Source organism: Chelonia mydas, chromosome 6 (genome assembly GCF_015237465.2).
Source record: "Chelonia mydas isolate rCheMyd1 chromosome 6, rCheMyd1.pri.v2, whole genome shotgun sequence".
Lineage (NCBI taxonomy): Eukaryota > Metazoa > Chordata > Testudines > Cheloniidae > Chelonia > Chelonia mydas.
The window spans coordinates 24,886,318-24,902,995 of NC_051246.2; the positions used below are offsets into that span (position 1 = coordinate 24,886,318).

A 16,678-nucleotide genomic window follows, 5' to 3' on the forward strand; every position below is an offset into this window, starting at 1 on the left:
CATCCCATGGAGATACTATATGTTGAAGAATGAATAGCGATGAAGCAAACCAACTGGATTTATTCTTTTACAAATCTAGGTAGGTCTTGATAAGCTGACTTGGGCCATTGCCTTAGGTCAAGTGTAGTATGAATTTATTCCACTCCTTGCTGGGAGGAGGGATACCTCTATTCTGACTCAGAGGTGGAGATCCAGATAGGAGGTGTCCACCCAATAGATATAACTGCAAATGAATTTCTCTTCCCCTCCCCCCCCATCTGCAAATAAAAGAATATCAGACTTGACAGCATGGTGTATCTAGGTCCCTCGCTTACCAGTGTATCCTAAGGAAGGAAAGAGCATTGGACAAGGGTCTTATATGGAGGCATAGAATCATAGAATATCAGGGTTGGAAGGGACCCCAGAAGGTCATCTAGTCCAACCCCCTGCTCAAAGCAGGACCAAGTCCCAGTTAAATCATCCCAGCCAGGGCTTTGTCAAGCCTGACCTTAAAAACCTGTAAGGAAGGAGATTCTACCACCTCCCTAGGTAACGCATTCCAGTGTTTCACCACCCTCTTAGTGAAAAAGTTTTTCCTAATATCCAATCTAAACCTCCCCCATTGCAACTTGAGACCATTACTCCTCGTTCTGTCATCTGCTACCATTGAGAACAGTCTAGAGCCATCCTCTTTGGAACCCCCTTTCAGGTAGTTGAAAGCAGCTATCAAATCCCCCCTCATTCTTCTCTTCTGCAGACTAAACAATCCCAGCTCCCTCAGCCTCTCCTCATAAGTCATGTGCTCTAGACCCCTAATCATTTTTGTTGCCCTTCGCTGGACTCTTTCCAATTTATCCACATCCTTCTTGTAGTGTGGGGCCCAAAACTGGACACAGTACTCCAGATGAGGCCTCACCAGTGTCGAATAGAGGGGAACGATCACGTCCCTCGATCTGCTCGCTATGTCCCTACTTATACATCCCAAAATGCCATTGGCCTTCTTGGCAACAAGGGCACACTGCTGACTCATATCCAGCTTCTCGTCCACTGTCACCCCTAGGTCCTTTTCCGCAGAACTGCTGCCTAGCCATTCGGTCCCTAGTCTGTAGCGGTGCATTGGGTTCTTCCGTCCTAAGTGCAGGACCCTGCACTTATCCTTATTGAACCTCATCAGATTTCTTTTGGCCCAATCCTCCAATTTGTCTAGGTCCTTCTGTATCCTATCCCTCCCCTCCAGCGTATCTACCACTCCTCCCAGTTTAGTATCATCCGCAAATTTGCTGAGAGTGCAATCCACACCATCCTCCAGATCATTTATGAAGATATTGAACAAAACCGGCCCCAGGACCGACCCCTGGGGCACTCCACTTGACACCGGCTGCCAACTAGACATGGAGCCATTGATCACTACCCGTTGAGCCCGACAATCTAGCCAGCTTTCTACCCACCTTATAGTGCATTCATCCAGCCCATACTTCCTTAACTTGCTGACAAGAATGCTGTGGGAGACCGTGTCAAAAGCTTTGCTAAAGTCAAGAAACAATACATCCACTGCTTTCCCTTCATCCACAGAACCAGTAATCTCATCATAAAAGGCGATTAGATTAGTCAGGCATGACCTTCCCTTGGTGAATCCATGCTGACTGTTCCTGATCACTTTCCTCTCCTCTAAGTGCTTCAGGATTGATTCTTTGAGGACCTGCTCCATGATTTTTCCAGGGACTGAGGTGAGGCTGACTGGCCTGTAGTTCCCAGGATCCTCCTTCTTCCCTTTTTTAAAGATGGGCACTACATTAGCCTTTTTCCAGTCATCCGGGACTTCCCCCGTTCGCCACGAGTTTTCAAAGATAATGGCCAAGGGCTCTGCAATCACAGCCGCCAATTCCTTCAGCACTCTCGGATGCAATTCGTCCGGCCCCATGGACTTGTGCACGTCCAGCTTTTCTAAATAGTCCCTAACCACCTCTATCTCTACAGAGGGCTGGCCATCTCTTCCCCATTTTGTGATGCCCAGCGCAGCAGTCTGGGAGCTGACCTAATGCTGAGGCATTTAGGTTAAAGCTTATGGGAAATAATGGAGGGATGAGGCAATCTACTAGTCTGACAAAATTTCTAGGCTGCACTGTAGAAACCTCCTTCGTGAGTGTCTCTTAAAAAGTATACCTGCGACTGGAGTCTCGAAGGGCACAACCTTTGGCTAGGCACTATTAATTTTGCTGATGTGATGCAAAGGGGGATGGAGGATGTAACATGTATGTATGACAACAATGCCTTTACAGTATTGGCAACCCCAAGCATTCAAAAATCATGCATGCCTTTTAAAAAATAAAATAACTCATGAAACTGTTTTGCTTGCTTGCTTTGTTCTTCTGGTTTTTAGCCTTTAGGGGGCACTTGAGTAACCTCTTCAATCTTTTCTATCTAACTCAGAGGGCTAGAAACCACTTGGTAAGGGAACTCCCATCTTTTCATGTGCTGTGTATTTATACCAGTCTACTGTATTTTCCATTCCATGCATCTCATGAAGTGGGTGATAGCCCACAAAAGCTTATAGCCTCAATAAATTTCTTAGCCTCTAAGGTGCCACAAGGACTCCTCATTGGTTTTGCTCTTTTTTTTTTTTTTTTTTTTTTTTTAAATGAAAAATGAGATTCTCATGGAATCCCATGACTTTAGGAGCTGGGGTTTTAAGAAAAGCACCAAATAGCATAAGACTCCCAATAAAATACAGGAAGTTGGCAGCCACAAGCCTAGGAAGGGAGAGAAGGGGGGCAATTGCAGTAGGACCCCCTACCCCCAAGAGCTGGGAGTTGGTGAAGATCCCTTGGAGAAGCAGAGCTACACTGAAGGATGGGGATAGCCAGCATTGGTGGGAGGGTTGCTGGGGTGTGAGGTTCCCCTCTTGTTTTATCTGGACCGATGATCTGCTAGGTCACTCCCATTTTTGATGCTGGGAGCCAGCCTTGCTCTGCTGTCAGAACCCCCACTCCTGGGCTGTTCACGCACAGTCTCTGGCATGTAAGTTGCTCCCAGCTACTTGCAAGTGAATGACACTAGCCAATATCTCCGGTCCCAGACACAACCCAAGGAACTTCTGTCTTGCAGTGTCTAGGTATGGATGCTGCAAACTTATATAAGTTTGTCAGTTTAACAAAGAAACTGATATGTACCAGGCTTGTTTTACTAAAGGGAGCCTCTGACACACTTCAAACCAAAGGCACTGCTTCAGGTAGAATAAACAAACAGATTTATTAACTATAAAGATAGATTTTAAGTGATTATAAGTCAAAGCGTAACAAGTCAGATTTGGTCAAATGAAATAAAAGCAAAAAGCATTCTAAGTTGCTCTTAACACTTTCAATGTCCTTAAAAACTTAGATGCTTCTAACCACAGGCTGGCTGGTTACTTTTCAGTCAGGCTCTCCCCTTTGATCAGCGTTTCAGTCCCTTGGTGGTGGTGTCTGTAGATGTAGGTGGGAGAGAGAGAGCATGGCAAAATCTCTCCCTTTTATCGTGTCCTTTCTTTCCTCCTGGCTTTGCGCACGTGCCGTGCCGCCCCCCAGAGGCAGGTGAGCATTACCTGATTGCAGTCCCAAACTGACCAAAGGAAGGGGGTGACTCCCTCGAGGATCTAACCGATTCTTTTGTTGCTGCCTAAGCCAGTGTCCATTGTTCCTGTGAGGCTGAGCTAGGTTTGTCCCATCCATACCCTGACGAGGTGTGAACTGCCTCCCTGTTCTTGGAGAGTTTTTGCATGGGCTTACTTTAAGCCAGGAGGATACATTTTCAGCCTCATAACTATATACATGAAATTATAACCTTACTGTAACAGTTACTATAACAACCATGCTCAGTGCATTATGAGCCTTCTGAAGACACCCACCATGACAAACTTTGCATTGGATACCACATAATCATTTTATAAAGATGAACATGGGGGTGTAGGGTGTCCCCCTGAGGTACAGAGTGTCACATGGGGTGAATAAGTCTTGGGATGAGGGGGACAGAGAGTTGGGGTGCAGAATTAACTGGAATCTTGGGACTTGGGGAGAAGTAAGGAGCCCTACAGGCACACAGGGAGAGCTCCTGTGGGGTGAGTGGGTGTGCATATGTGTAAAAATTGTTACTCTATAAACTTTGGGAGAGTTGGCAATACTGTTCTTGCCAGGCCTATGGGGAAGGTCACTGGACAGACCCAAAACCACACTCTCTCTCTCTTTAAAAACAACAACAAACACCCCTCAATTTTGGGGCCCTGACTCATGACATTTGAGCTCCTGCTGCTGGCAATATTGCACACGGGAGTATATAGGTTATCAGGTTCTTACAGGGTTCAGAAACTTTTCTGAAGTGCTGAATGCTGGCGGCTCCATTTGGGCACCCACAACTGCCGTCAATGTGTGTCCAAAATCACAGGCTAAGCATTTTCCTCCCATCTCTTCTTTATCTTCTCCTGCCCCCTCCCTTCTCCAGCTGTTTGGAGGGTTAAGTCTGATCCTCAAAGTGTACTGGCCACTGAGGAATGTGGCAGAAAAGTGTGTACAGGTACACATGTGGACACACACACAACTCAGAACAAATGTTTTGTTGTACAGCTGACTTTTCTTGAGGCTGAAGTAGCTGGTAACTTTCAACAACCAGTTTGCCTTGGTCTTTTGAATAAAAAAATAAGTTAAAATTAAAACAGAAAGAGGGGGTGTGTCTTATTTGATCATTACCTGTTAGGTTCACTCCCTCTGGGGCACCTGGCTTTGGCCACTATGGGAAGACAGGATGCTGGGCTAGATGGACCTTTGGTCTGAGCCAGTAGGACCTTTCTTGTGTTCTTATTCTCTGACTCGGGATTCACTGTCTCTGTGGTGCTGAGTGCAGTGTTGTTGCAGCCATGTGAGTCCTAGGCTATTAGAGAGACAAGGTGGGTGAGGTTATAGCTTTTATTGGCCCAACTTCTGTTGGTGAGAGAGACAAGTTCTCAAGCTTACACCGAGCTGCTCTGCCTCCCGATCACAGTAGGCTGCATCCGATGAAGTGAGCTGTAGCTCAGTAAAGCTTATGCTCAAATAAATTGGTTAGTCTCTAAGGTGCCACAAGTCCTCCTTTTCTTTTTGCGGCTACAGGCTAACAGGGCTGCTGCTCTGAAACTAGGCAGTTATAGTCCCTCTGCCCACTAGGGGTCTCTGGGTTATGGGAGAGAAGGATCAGAGTTTATTCAAACAGTTAAGCCTTGGAGCAGCTGCTGGCTGGAACTGCGGGGACTGGGAGGGGTCTGGAGCAGCGGCTGCAGAGCAGGGCTCGCGCTGCCGGGTTTCACTGCGGCGCCAGCTCTGCCGGAGGGAAGGTGGGACTCGCTCTCCTGCCCCAGGGGTTCGGGACTCGGCTCGCCGGGACCAGGTAAAAGGAGGCGCGCGGGGCTCTGCTCAGCCTCTTCGTCTGTCTGCAGGGGAGAAGCGCGCGATGGCCAGAGCAAGGAGCTGCTGGCGCGGGGACTGGCAGGGGGACGCGCACCTGAAACAGCAGCAACAAAGGAAGCCCTCTGCCCCCCTCGCCCCACCCCTTCCCAGGGCTAGCAGAGGAGGAGCGCAGCCTGGGTTTGCTGGGCTGAGTCAGCGATGGGCACGTGAAACGCTTCCCGGGGATTTCCCCCGAGCTGGGTATTGTTAGAGAGGGGGGCCGCGGCACAGCACGTTCCCGTGGGTGTCCCCGTGCAACCCAAGACGCGGTTTGTTTACACGGGGGTGGCTAAACTCTTCTTCCACCCCCCAGCTCCTCGCCTTGCAAAGGGTCTCCAGCTTCCAGGTTTTGAAAGGGCTGGTTGGGAAGAGCCGAGCTCTCCCTGCTGCAAGGCAGCTTTCACTGGCGCTTTAAACTGCAACAATCCCAAACTCGGCGAGGTGCAAAAAGGACGTGGGTTTTTTTTTTCTTTTCTTTTCTTTTAAGCACTGCGTGACTCAAGAGGTTGCTGGCTCAGACCGTGACTTCAGAGCGTCCCCCGCCAAGAGCGGCCTAAATCCCAACCCCCTGGGGCAATGCCCCGCTGTTCCCTGGAAGGCCACGAATTTCCATGCAGCCTAGGCGGTGCCTCGTGCGAAATCCAGACTTCTCCCTTTTCATTTCTCTAGAGCCATCGGAGGCATAAAGCAGTGTAGGGACTTGCCCCCAGGGCGCACACGTTGTCGGTGATCTCCTGTGGCCAGCTCTAGGGCTTTAATCGCCAAACCCTTTTCCTCCCTACTGAGAGGCGAGTTTTTTCTGTGTTGTGGTTGCCTTTTTTAAAAACACGACTTCCTCTATCGCCAGCAGATCCCTAGAGATCGCCTTGCCACAGGGCTTCTGTGTCGTCTCTTGACTTAGTTGCATAGAGCTTCTCTCTCTTCACTTCTGGCTTGTCTGAGGCTCCCCTTCTGGATAAATAAGATCTGGGCTTTAGGTTGAAATACTGGTGAAATCCGTGGGGTGGGATGCGGAAGAGAGAACATATTTACCAGGAAATCCAATCAACTGTTCTGCTCCACCTGCTGCTTGTTCTGCTTCTCTGTTCTCCCTGTCTCCCATTTTGAAACTGGCAGGCGCTGTGCTGGCTGGGTGTTACTGTAGCTGCACCACCCAGTTCCTTGACATGCAGAGCCTTCCCCAGCAGGCTTTGCTTCATGGCATCGAGTGTAAAGGATAGACAGCCTTCAGGATGTCTTGATCATGAATCCATCCCATTGCAGCAGCTTGTTGGTATTGAGGAGGAGTATATTTAACGGAGAAACCTCTGGATGCCCTATTAAAAACCCTGTAACTTATTCTGCTTCCCCCCCACCCCCCTTCTTGCTCTTGGGTTTTACAAGGTGCTAAAGATCAGCCCTTCCCATGGATCAAGGGTTTAATTAAAGGTTACAGAGGTGATGCATGGTGGCAGAAGTTTTGGTAAAGTTATGCCATACAAGACAACCATTTGGGACCCCATTTCAGAGTAGCAGCCGTGTTAGTCTGTATTTGCAAAAAGAAAAGGAGTACTAGTGGCACCTTAGAGACTAACCAATTTATTTGAACATAAGCTTTTGTGAGCTACAGCTCATTTCATCGGATGCAAAAGTGAGCTGTAGCTCACGAAAGCTCATGCTCAAATAAATTGGTTAGTCTCTAAGGTGCCACTAGTACTCCTTTTCTATTTGGGACCCCAGTTCAGAAAACTGACTTCTGCAGTCCATGATGTTTTAACAGTGGCCTAGGTTCTGAGGGAGGCTTCTAGCATGACGAATTTCATCTAGTTAACATGCAGACCAAAAGTTCTCTCAATTGTTTAAATCAACATGAAGACGGAGCTGAAAGGTCTGCCCTGTCCCTGGACTTTGGCATCACTAAAACTGGTTGCTGCAGATGGAGGAGACTCAGAAAAGCCCTTTCTGAGTTAAAACCTCAGCCCCTGGGTATTAGTTTGCAGTGAAGGTAGGAAGACAACACCTTATAGCACCTAGCACATAGTTTGCCTTTAGGCCCTGTGGGTTACCATAGCCCTGCTGTCAGGATGGATTTGATTTAGTCAGGGAGACTCGATTTAATCATGAATTTCTACATAAAAGTGCATTCTGGAATATGCTGCTCAAACAGTTTCACTTTTGTTTGTACTGCCTGTCCCTCCCTTCTCACATTTATCTCCAGACTTTTTCTCCTTGTCCAGATCTATTCTGCCCCCAACAATCTTCTGTTCATTGAACTTTTTGAAACTTTGCACTTTTAGAGAGAGGTAAGGGATTGACTCTGTGTACACAAATTTGCACAGGGACAATAAGGTTAAGGTCTGTTATTTCTCACCTCTATATATTATTTATTTAAAAGCATTTTTGCTCTTAACAAGTATGTTATCTCTGGAGAGACAAATCCACAGTTTGAGAACTGCAAACTAAGCATCTCTGATGGTATCTTCTAGACTGAGCACCGAGTCCCATTGGGTAGATAGAAAGATTAACCTAAATAATCTATACGGAAGCCCCTGGAACCCCATAAGATTGGGTCCGTAATCCATGAACTATTGGAAGTCATTTACAAAACATTTCTTAAACATTACATGAATATATTGTCTCATACTATAGAATTAGAATTTATAATCCCTATTCCATGATATCTTTGAGCTATAATGTATCTTAATTAAAACTCTCTTTAGATTGCTTTTTGAGGAAAAAACCTTTTTATCCAAAAAATCCAATTTAAATACAAAAAATCAGATTTTTTTAAATTTATTTTTTTTAAAATAATTATTTTTTATCCACCCTGGCTGCTGTTAACCTGCCTCTTGCCATAGGCTAGGGAAAGTGGAGTTCAGGGCAAAATGGGCGCAGCTTTTGTGTGCTGTGACTGATCTGCTGCTCTACTTGATCTAACAAACGTAATAAGGTTTCATACACTGTGATCACAGTGGTGCCTTTTTGACTTTAATCTGTGCTGACCTCTTTGTATAACGTAGGCTATCAAATGTCACGTCTTCTACTACTGTGTTTATACGTTGCTAGCCCAATGGGGCTGTGTTCTTGGGTGGCACTTTTATGCACTACTGTAAATCAACATGATTAACAAACCCAGTGCCTCCTGCAGGAAAGGGAATTGTACTTTTCTGTTACGGAAGTGAACGCTACTGAGCTCAGCAGATCCTTGTGGTAACAGACTACCACACTGTGACCAGGAGAGCTAAGCTCCTTTTTGAGATCTGCAGCTTCTGACCCCTCTCATACCACTTCCTTCTCCCTCCATAGTTTCAATATTCTTCACTGCCTCACCTGAAATTGTTGTGTATTATTTGTATAAGCTTCTGAAACAGCTTCTGAGCGTTCTCTAGCTGGCCACTTTACAGTGCCAGATCAATTAGTCCATGTCTCCCTGCGTTTGGTGTCTTGAAAGGCAAGAGAGAAGTCCAAAAGAGCCTATTAGTTCAGTCTCCCAGAGTCACCATGAGACTTTCCACGCCCACTGGTACAAAGGCCTTGCAGCCCTGCTGTAGTTTTGAGGTAGGTTACCCCATGTAACAGCCCTCCCCACCTCGTTCTCCTCTTCTCTAGGCTCTTCCTCTGAGCTCTTCTTAGGGTTTTCAGGCCGGTTCTGCATTCACTCACGTGCTCTCAATTCCTACCCCATGCCCTCTTTGCCAGAGTGGGTGGGCATCCAAGTCTCCCTTCCCCTGGGTGTTGAGTTTCTGCGGAGGCCAGGTGTGTTTCAGAAATGCTTGTTCTAATGGTTTCATCTCTGTGCAGCCAGTGCAGAGGGAGCAGAGCACTGTTTAGGATGAACTCCCTAATAGCAAGATTGGCCTGATTGCACCCTGCTCTGGGGGTTGTGGGGGTTAAAGGAACCACCTTCTGGGCATCCCGTACTGAGCATTCGAATGGCACTTGCCATCTTCAAAACACTTTGCAAACACTTAAGCCTGCTGACGTGCCTGCAAGATAAGGAAGTGTTGTTGCAATTTTGTGGATAAGGAAAACGAGGCAGACAAATTAAGTCACTTGCCTAAAGCGGCTGCAAAGTCAGTGTTAGAACTAAGATGAGAACAACAGAGTTCCTGGCTTCTAGAGCTGTGCTCAGAGCACATCTCTGAGACGACATTATCATGTAAAATGTGTGGCAACAGCGCTCGTGGTCACCAGCATCCTTGCAGTGTGGTGGCCGGGGGGGGGGGGGTGATATTGTATTACTCTCATGAAACCAGTGGTTTTTTGGACTGTGGGTGTCTCACCTCCGTCAGGCTCTCTGGCAGGCCCAGATCTCCCTGCACAGCACTATCTGCTCTTGCTGATCAAATACAGTAACTGTGGTGATGATCTTTGCTAGCACAGACTCTCTCTCTCTCTCCCTTGCCTAGATGCAGCCTGGGCTGTTTCTCTGGGTGTTATTTCTCTTCCCCCGCCCCCATCTCCCCAGGCTGGAAATGATTACAGAGCCTGCCTTAGTGAAGGCACGCTCCCACTCAGCCAGGTACTATGCTGACACACTGAACATTGACAGGTTTCAGAGTAGCAGCCGGGTTAACTTAACATTGCCTCTCCTGAAGTATAATAAGGTGCTTCCTGTCTAAATCCTGGCTCCACGAGGGACATTTCCAGTGTGGCCTTCCTAGGCTTAAATGAGAGATTCTTTGGGAGGGGATGGAGAGAAGCTGCCACCTTTCTTTGGAGAGCAGAACAATGTTTCTGCCTTGGGTGGCTGATGCAGGGCTAATATGGCTCTCAAGAGGCAGATTGGATTATACGAAGCTAATAATAATTGGAGCTCGATTGCTGTAGCTGCTCACTCTGTGAGAATGTTACAGAGTCTGCAACTATGCATTTGCTCACCCTCAGAAAAGTCGTCCCCTTTATGATGTCCCAAGCTAGGTGGCCAAAAATCAAGGTACCTAAAAATCTCTAATTAGTTCCGAAAATGTTGGCCCTTGCTTGTTGCAGGGAGCTACTTCCTTCTGCCTCTGGCTAAATATGCATGTGTTATAGTAAATGTGAGTGTTACTTTAAAACTCCCCTCAGTGAGAATTTTTGGGGAAGGAAAACAGATGGATATCTCTACCCTCCGTGCGTCTTTTAGCAATATTAGCAGAAAGCAAACTGTCCTGTCAGATCTCTCCATGCATCTCATTGTAGCTTCTTCACCTGGCTTCCAGCTGTGGTGCTGTCCCCACTGCCCTCACCCCTATCGCATGTTAGTTTCTAGCAGGTAGAGTCCAGTGCATGCAATATAGTGCAGCACTTCCCATAGGTAACACACACAAGCTGAAGAAAGAGTGGGATCAGAAAGGAAAAGAGCTGCACTTACACGTCTCCCCTTTGTTGCTCCATGCCCTGCAAACCTCTGTCGGCATTTCTGCTATTCTCTCTTTGCTTTTGCTCCCCCATCTCTTACCCACCCAATTACTTATGGGAGTCAAGAGCCTTCTACTATCTACCTACTTCTAGTCTCTATCCCCAGTTACCTCCGGGGGAGGGGGCTGCTGCTGCAGCTGGGCCATGTGTCCCAGACAAGTTAGATTAGAGGACTGGTGTCAGCCAGAATGAATCAGGGTGCTCCACCAATAAGTCAGGCCCCTCCCTATCATAACAGTCCCAATGGGCTCCCATCAAGACCAGGAAAGTAAGTTAGTCTTGACAGTTTCAAAACTTCAGGAACCTGAGGGTTGATCTCCCTCCATCTCTTGCATTCCCTGACACCCCCCCACCCCTCCTCCGTGTCCTCTCAGCTGTTGGGACCCACCGTACACCTCTTAATCTCTTATACTCCATGTGTTCCTTTCCCTGCCACACCTTCTGACTGCAACCAAGCCTAGTAAACGAAGCAAATCCTACTTTGCAACATGGCCATGCTTTCCCTTCCTCCCACGTATGTCCCTTCTGGGAGCCTGGTGACTGTGTGTGCATAGCCATCCTGGATGGGGGTTTGCAAACTTCTCTATCTGGGGAAATGCCCCCCCGCCATCATGGTGCCCTGAGTTGGGGTTCACTCACATGGAGGGTGGGACGAGGCCTGGAGGCGATGGGGAACTGCAGACTGAGAATGAGGTTCCTTGGCAGAAGAGCAGGTAGAGTCTTAGGTCTTCATTCCCTGTGACGCGAAGGGAGTTCGCACCCAGCCCCTGTTTAGAAGTGTCAGAGCTCTGTTAAGAGCGTAAGTGACAGTATGTTCTCGTTTCCTGCTCCATCCTGGTGCCTAAGTCTTTACCAGTAACCTGCTCGAAACCAGCATGTTGGATTGTTCTGTTCATGATCTCAGCAGTTTGACATGCAGAGGAATCTACTTCAGTCAGTCACATTAACCCCGTGCCCTGGCTACTGTGTAATAAACTACTGCACAGCAAAGGAAAGGCAGCAGGACTATGATTATTAAAGACCCTGTGGCACTTTATGCAAGAATCATGGCCTTCACTTTGGTGTCACAGCCACATTGCGCCATCCTCATTTCCACCCTAAATTCCCCTTGCAGGTCTAGGTGATGGGATTCTTCACTTTCTGCTGTAAACTGTTGTGGGATGTTGCTGCTTGGTTCTACTCTAGCAATGGTTACATTTCAGCAATTGGTAAAATAATCCTTGTGGGTGACTGAAAGGGCTTTTGGGTCTCGGAGGCATATAATAAAATGTAGCTTTCATCTTCTGCTTCAGGGCACACGCAAGCCACTATCCACATGAGCTAAGGTTATTCCATTCTTGCATCTTCCTTGTATGCAGCTGGTCCTGTCCAGCATAGGCTCCAACTCCGGGGGTGCTCTGGGACTGGAGCACCCATGGGGGGGAAAAATAGTGGGTGAGCAGGGGTCGGAAAGGGTGGGGCCGTGGGGCTGGGGCCTTGGGGTGAAGCATCCCCGGGAAAAGTAAAAAGTCAGGACCTATGCTGTCCAGTATGGGAGACAGGATACTGGACAGGATGGGCCATCAATCTGATCCAGCAGGGCAATTCTGGTATAGGATAGTACGTACTATGGAGGCTAATAACAAAGTTGCCCCTTTTGCCCAGTGGAGTTGGGTCACCCACCTATGCTACTGTCAGTTGCGTGTTGCACCTTGGCCACTGGGAAAAACACAATGAGACATACAGTAAGTGCAGCACCAGAGCGGGTGTTAGCCAGACCTGTGGGTTGATCTTGGCAACAGTATCTATGATCCACAGGAACAAACAGAGCTGAAAGCTGGGAACAAAGTAGCTGCTTGGCATTAGATGCTGGGGTTTTTTTTTTTTTTTTTAATCTGGTGCTGGAGCCTAATATTAAACGTGCAAAGTCTGCTTTTGTTTTCTCTTCTCTCCCCCTTCCCCCCACCCCAGTTGCGTAAGATATTCAGTGCACTTTTCTCATGTCCCCCCAGGGGGCTGAGTGTGCAGAGCGCGTGTACTCAAGGGAGGAAGGGCACTGAAAGAGATGTTGGCCTGTGTGTGTCCATTCGTTCACTGATGCTGCTCCTGGAGGCGCAGCGTGAAAGGCTCCCGTTCTCAATAAAGATGTAGGTGCCAGTGTATGCTGTTGAAATTACAACTGCGGCACCCCCCTCCTGGGTGAGTCTTTGCAGGGGCAGAGTGGACATGGAAGAAGAGAAGAACTTCGCGAGACGTTGTCGCTAATGTATTCGAAATCTGAGTCTGAGAAATGAGCACGGTGAATGCGGCTTATGTCAGCCAGCTCTGTTACAGGCCTCTGCTACATCACGGTGCCACATTCCTTGTCTGTATCTGAAGCTGGGTTTGGGTCGTGTTGAATGATACTGAGCCATGGAAAGCTGGGGCAGGGTTGGGTCCTTATGTGTAAGTTGAGGACCGTTCTCCCTGGCAGAAGTTCAGAGCCATTAACAGACTGATCAGCATCTTCTCTGAAAATAGTTAGCTGTAGTAAAAGGTTTTTAATAAAAGTGGGAGTCTGTAAGCTGCGGAGACCCTTGTAAATGTAAGGACTTAAGCTGCTGTAAGATGCAATCAGAACCTTTTCCTGGGCCTCTTTGCTCCTCAGTTACCAAAGCATTATCCTGCACTAAATCCCCTTCAGTGTACAACGTGTAAACCTGGAGAAGGGGATGTGGTTAGATGTTTGGCTGCATGTGTGTCTGTTCTCTGTGTGCTGTCGCAGCTCTGCGCAGCGAACTGCCTAATGACCACAAGATCCATTAAGGTACGAAGGCATCCAACCAGGTTTTTTGCTAACAAAGCATGTTCCTAGCTCCTCGGATCAATGTCTACCGTTACACTAGCCCATGTATGCCTGTAACAATGGACACAGCTCAGTCAGTGGCGGGACTTCCCACTGCCCCCTCAGGAGGCGAAAGACGCTCCCTCTGAGATAAATCTTTATACACCAATACAAACAAATTACGTATTGCCCCATACGTATCAGGGTGCCACCCTCTGACCTTTTAGGATGCCACCCATTACCTTGTACTTGTAGATGTGATCAAAACATCTCTATCCATCATGCTGTCATCCTGACCTTATCCTTAAGATGGGTCAGCGTGTTCCTGTTATCTTTGGGGAATGTGTTTGGTATTGAGGTGTTCTGGTGCCACCTCTCTGGAATGTGGTTGCGTATATATTCTTGTGCCTGGCACTACTTAGGAATGTGTGTTTCTGCAATAGCAGCCCTGTGCTTGCCAAATTCTGTGAGCAGGGCCTGCCTCTTGTTCACAACTTAACTTCGCTTTATATCAGCAAAGTTTTCACTACTTTAGCTCAGGCCTCTGATACATGTTTCAGGGCCTCTTCTTATTACAGGGGGGCTGAATTGATGATGGGATCTAGAGTCTTTAGGCCATTGGTTCAGATCCAGTCCAGGTGGCATTATGGCACTCTCAGCAAATTAGCAGAGTGGCTGAGCTCCCTTCTCAAAGCTAGGGATGATCTCTCCTGCTTATCACACTACTGGGGGCAGAGGGTGTCAGTCTGATACTACTGCTTATATTGTATGTGTTAGTCTGGGACTCGGGAAATCTGGGTTCAATTTCTATCTCTGCCACAGACTTCTTGTGTCACCTTGGGTGAATCACTTAACCGCTCTGTGCCTCAGTCCTCTGTCTGGAAAACGAGGATAATAATACATTCTTTGTCTGTCTTGTCTATTCGTACTGAAAGCTCTCCAGGGCAGGGACTGTCTCTTACTCTGTGTACACACAGCACCCAGCACAATGGCACAGTGAGCTCAGATACCATATACAATGATAATAGACTACTGATGTCAGTTTAGCACATTTCACCCACACAGAATGCAGTGAAAATTTGGGACAGGAGGAACTGGAGGCAGGAATTTCTGGTGACTTTTTAAAATTGTGTGTGTGTTGTGGATTTTTTTTTTTTTAAAGTGGCTGATTAGTGACCCCTAAACTCTAAAAACAGATGTTGCCTTTGGTGTGTGCTGAGCTGTGTTTCAAAGGTGCTTTTGTCTCCAATGAAGGTAATGCAAGAGCGGACGAAATATAGTGGAAGAAAGACTTCAGCAGAATCTCCATGCTGGGTAGGCCCAAGCTATGCAAATAAAATCATGCCGGGATTTTGGACATGCTGTCCAGCCAGCAGCATAGTTTAGGTGCCAGGAGCAGTGGGAGTGAGTCATGGGTTGTGAATCTCTCTCGGTATCTTGCATTGGCCTCCGTGGAATCCGTAAGGGAAGAATTAACATCCATTTCCCCTGACAACAGTGCCTTGCCCCATGTTTAACTGTTTACTTTCTTGCTTGAGGGCTGCACCCTGAACTCCCCCGGATGCCATGAGGAGCTGTGCATGCAGTCACAGAGCAGCGTCTGGGGCTCTTAGTTTGTGCAAATGCTTGTGTTCTACGTGCCACCGCTAAAGTTGGTGCTTTAGATAGAACTGATAACACAGTGGGTTGAAAGAAAAGGAGGACTTGTGGCACCTTAGAGACTAACCAATTTATTTGAGCATAAGCTTTCGTGAGCTACAGCTCACTTCATCGGATGCATACTGTGGAAAGTGTAGAAGATCTTTTATACACACACAGCATGAAAAAATACCTCCCCCCACCCCACTCTCCTGCTGGTGTGTATAAAAGATCTTCTACACTTTCCACAGTATGTATCCGATGAAGTGAGCTATAGCTCACGAAAGCTTATGCTCAAATAAATTGGTTAGTCTCTAAGGTGCCACAAGTACTCCTTTTCTTTTTGCGAATACAGACTAACACGGCTGCTACTCTGAAACAGTGGGTTGAGGTGCCACAAACATTCTGAGCCGTGTTGTCTTTAAAAAAAACCAAGACCCTGTTTGGATTCCTACCCTGTTTGGATCCCCACCCTCTTCCCCCTGTTTGGTTCTCTGTCTTCTGATTAAGTAACTGCATAACAACAGGAAAACATTTGCCTTTGTGTTTGCAGACTTCTCTGCAGTGGCAGTAAATCAAGCCCTGGAGTGGGAAGGGATGAATTCAAAGGTGTATTGAAATGCAGCCTAGTAAGAGGCGGAGCTGTCCTCTAGACTGAAGCTGTATTTTGGGTTCTGTAACCCCACTGACACCAGTCACCTTGTAATCCCAGGAAGCCCACACCGTGATATGCAAGGGACTTTAGGAACCTCTCCTCCTTCAGGGGGCACATCAGTTTGAGTCCTCTCCCACCCTTGGCCTTGCCTACGCCGGGGATTTGCCAACCACTGAGGCAACTGCACCAGTGCAAACCCCCCAGCTTCCCATGTCTACTGTAGGGGTATCAGCTGCTCAGATGGCTGAAGTCAGGGCAAATCCACACTGTAGACAAGGCCTTTCTCTGTGTTTGGGGAGGAGAAACCATTTGACTGCTTTCCCTTGAGCCTGTGGCTGCTGTGTGAGCCCGGAGGTTGGGTATCAGTACTGTAGGAAACCTGCTGCGGTAGTGGCTGGAGAAGGGTGCAGGTCTCCCTGTGCCTGGTCCTCAGATGCAAGCTCTGGGATGTGTAGCAAACACTGCCCCTCTTCACCATCCACTCTTGAGGGATTGTTCGCACCGGGAGTTACACTAGTGTAACTCTTTCAGTATAACTATACTGGTATTCTACCTGCATAACGGGTGACACTGTCCCATATAGACAAGCCCTGAGAGTGTTAAATATCTCTGGCCAAGGGGAGGGGAGCCAGCACGCAGCCCAAGGCCATTAATATCGCAGCAAGGTTGTATTTCAGCCCCCACCCCCCTTGGGCCAGCCTGTACTTGTGTTCCTTGTAGCTCCCTGTTCAGATTCTTTCCTTCTCTGTGTCTGTGCTGCGATAATTAGAGTCC

General features: G+C 47.7%; 1 protein-coding gene and 1 long non-coding RNA gene across 6 annotated transcripts in view; one reads left to right on the forward strand and one right to left on the reverse strand.

Annotated features, from left to right (window-relative positions):
• The first annotated feature begins 5,163 nt into the window (after window positions 1-5,163).
• The window catches only part of CD151 (CD151 molecule (Raph blood group)), a 62,990-nt gene continuing 51,475 nt past the window's right edge, over window positions 5,164-16,678 (forward strand). For 2 of the 5 annotated variants that reach the window (XM_043547935.1, XM_043547933.1), the window contains exon 1: window positions 5,196-5,370. The gene's annotated coding sequence lies outside the window, so the exon portion shown is untranslated. Of the gene's footprint in view, window positions 5,371-16,678 lie in introns of all 5 variants that reach the window. The other 3 variants (XM_037899592.2, XM_037899591.2, XM_043547934.1) reach the window with 3 other exon arrangements.
• On the reverse strand, window positions 5,262-6,699 carry LOC122466112. The gene is made up of 2 exons (XR_006291381.1): window positions 6,462-6,699; window positions 5,262-6,380 (listed from the first exon to the last, which is right to left on the reverse strand). It is a non-coding gene; the product is annotated as an uncharacterized LOC122466112 (long non-coding RNA).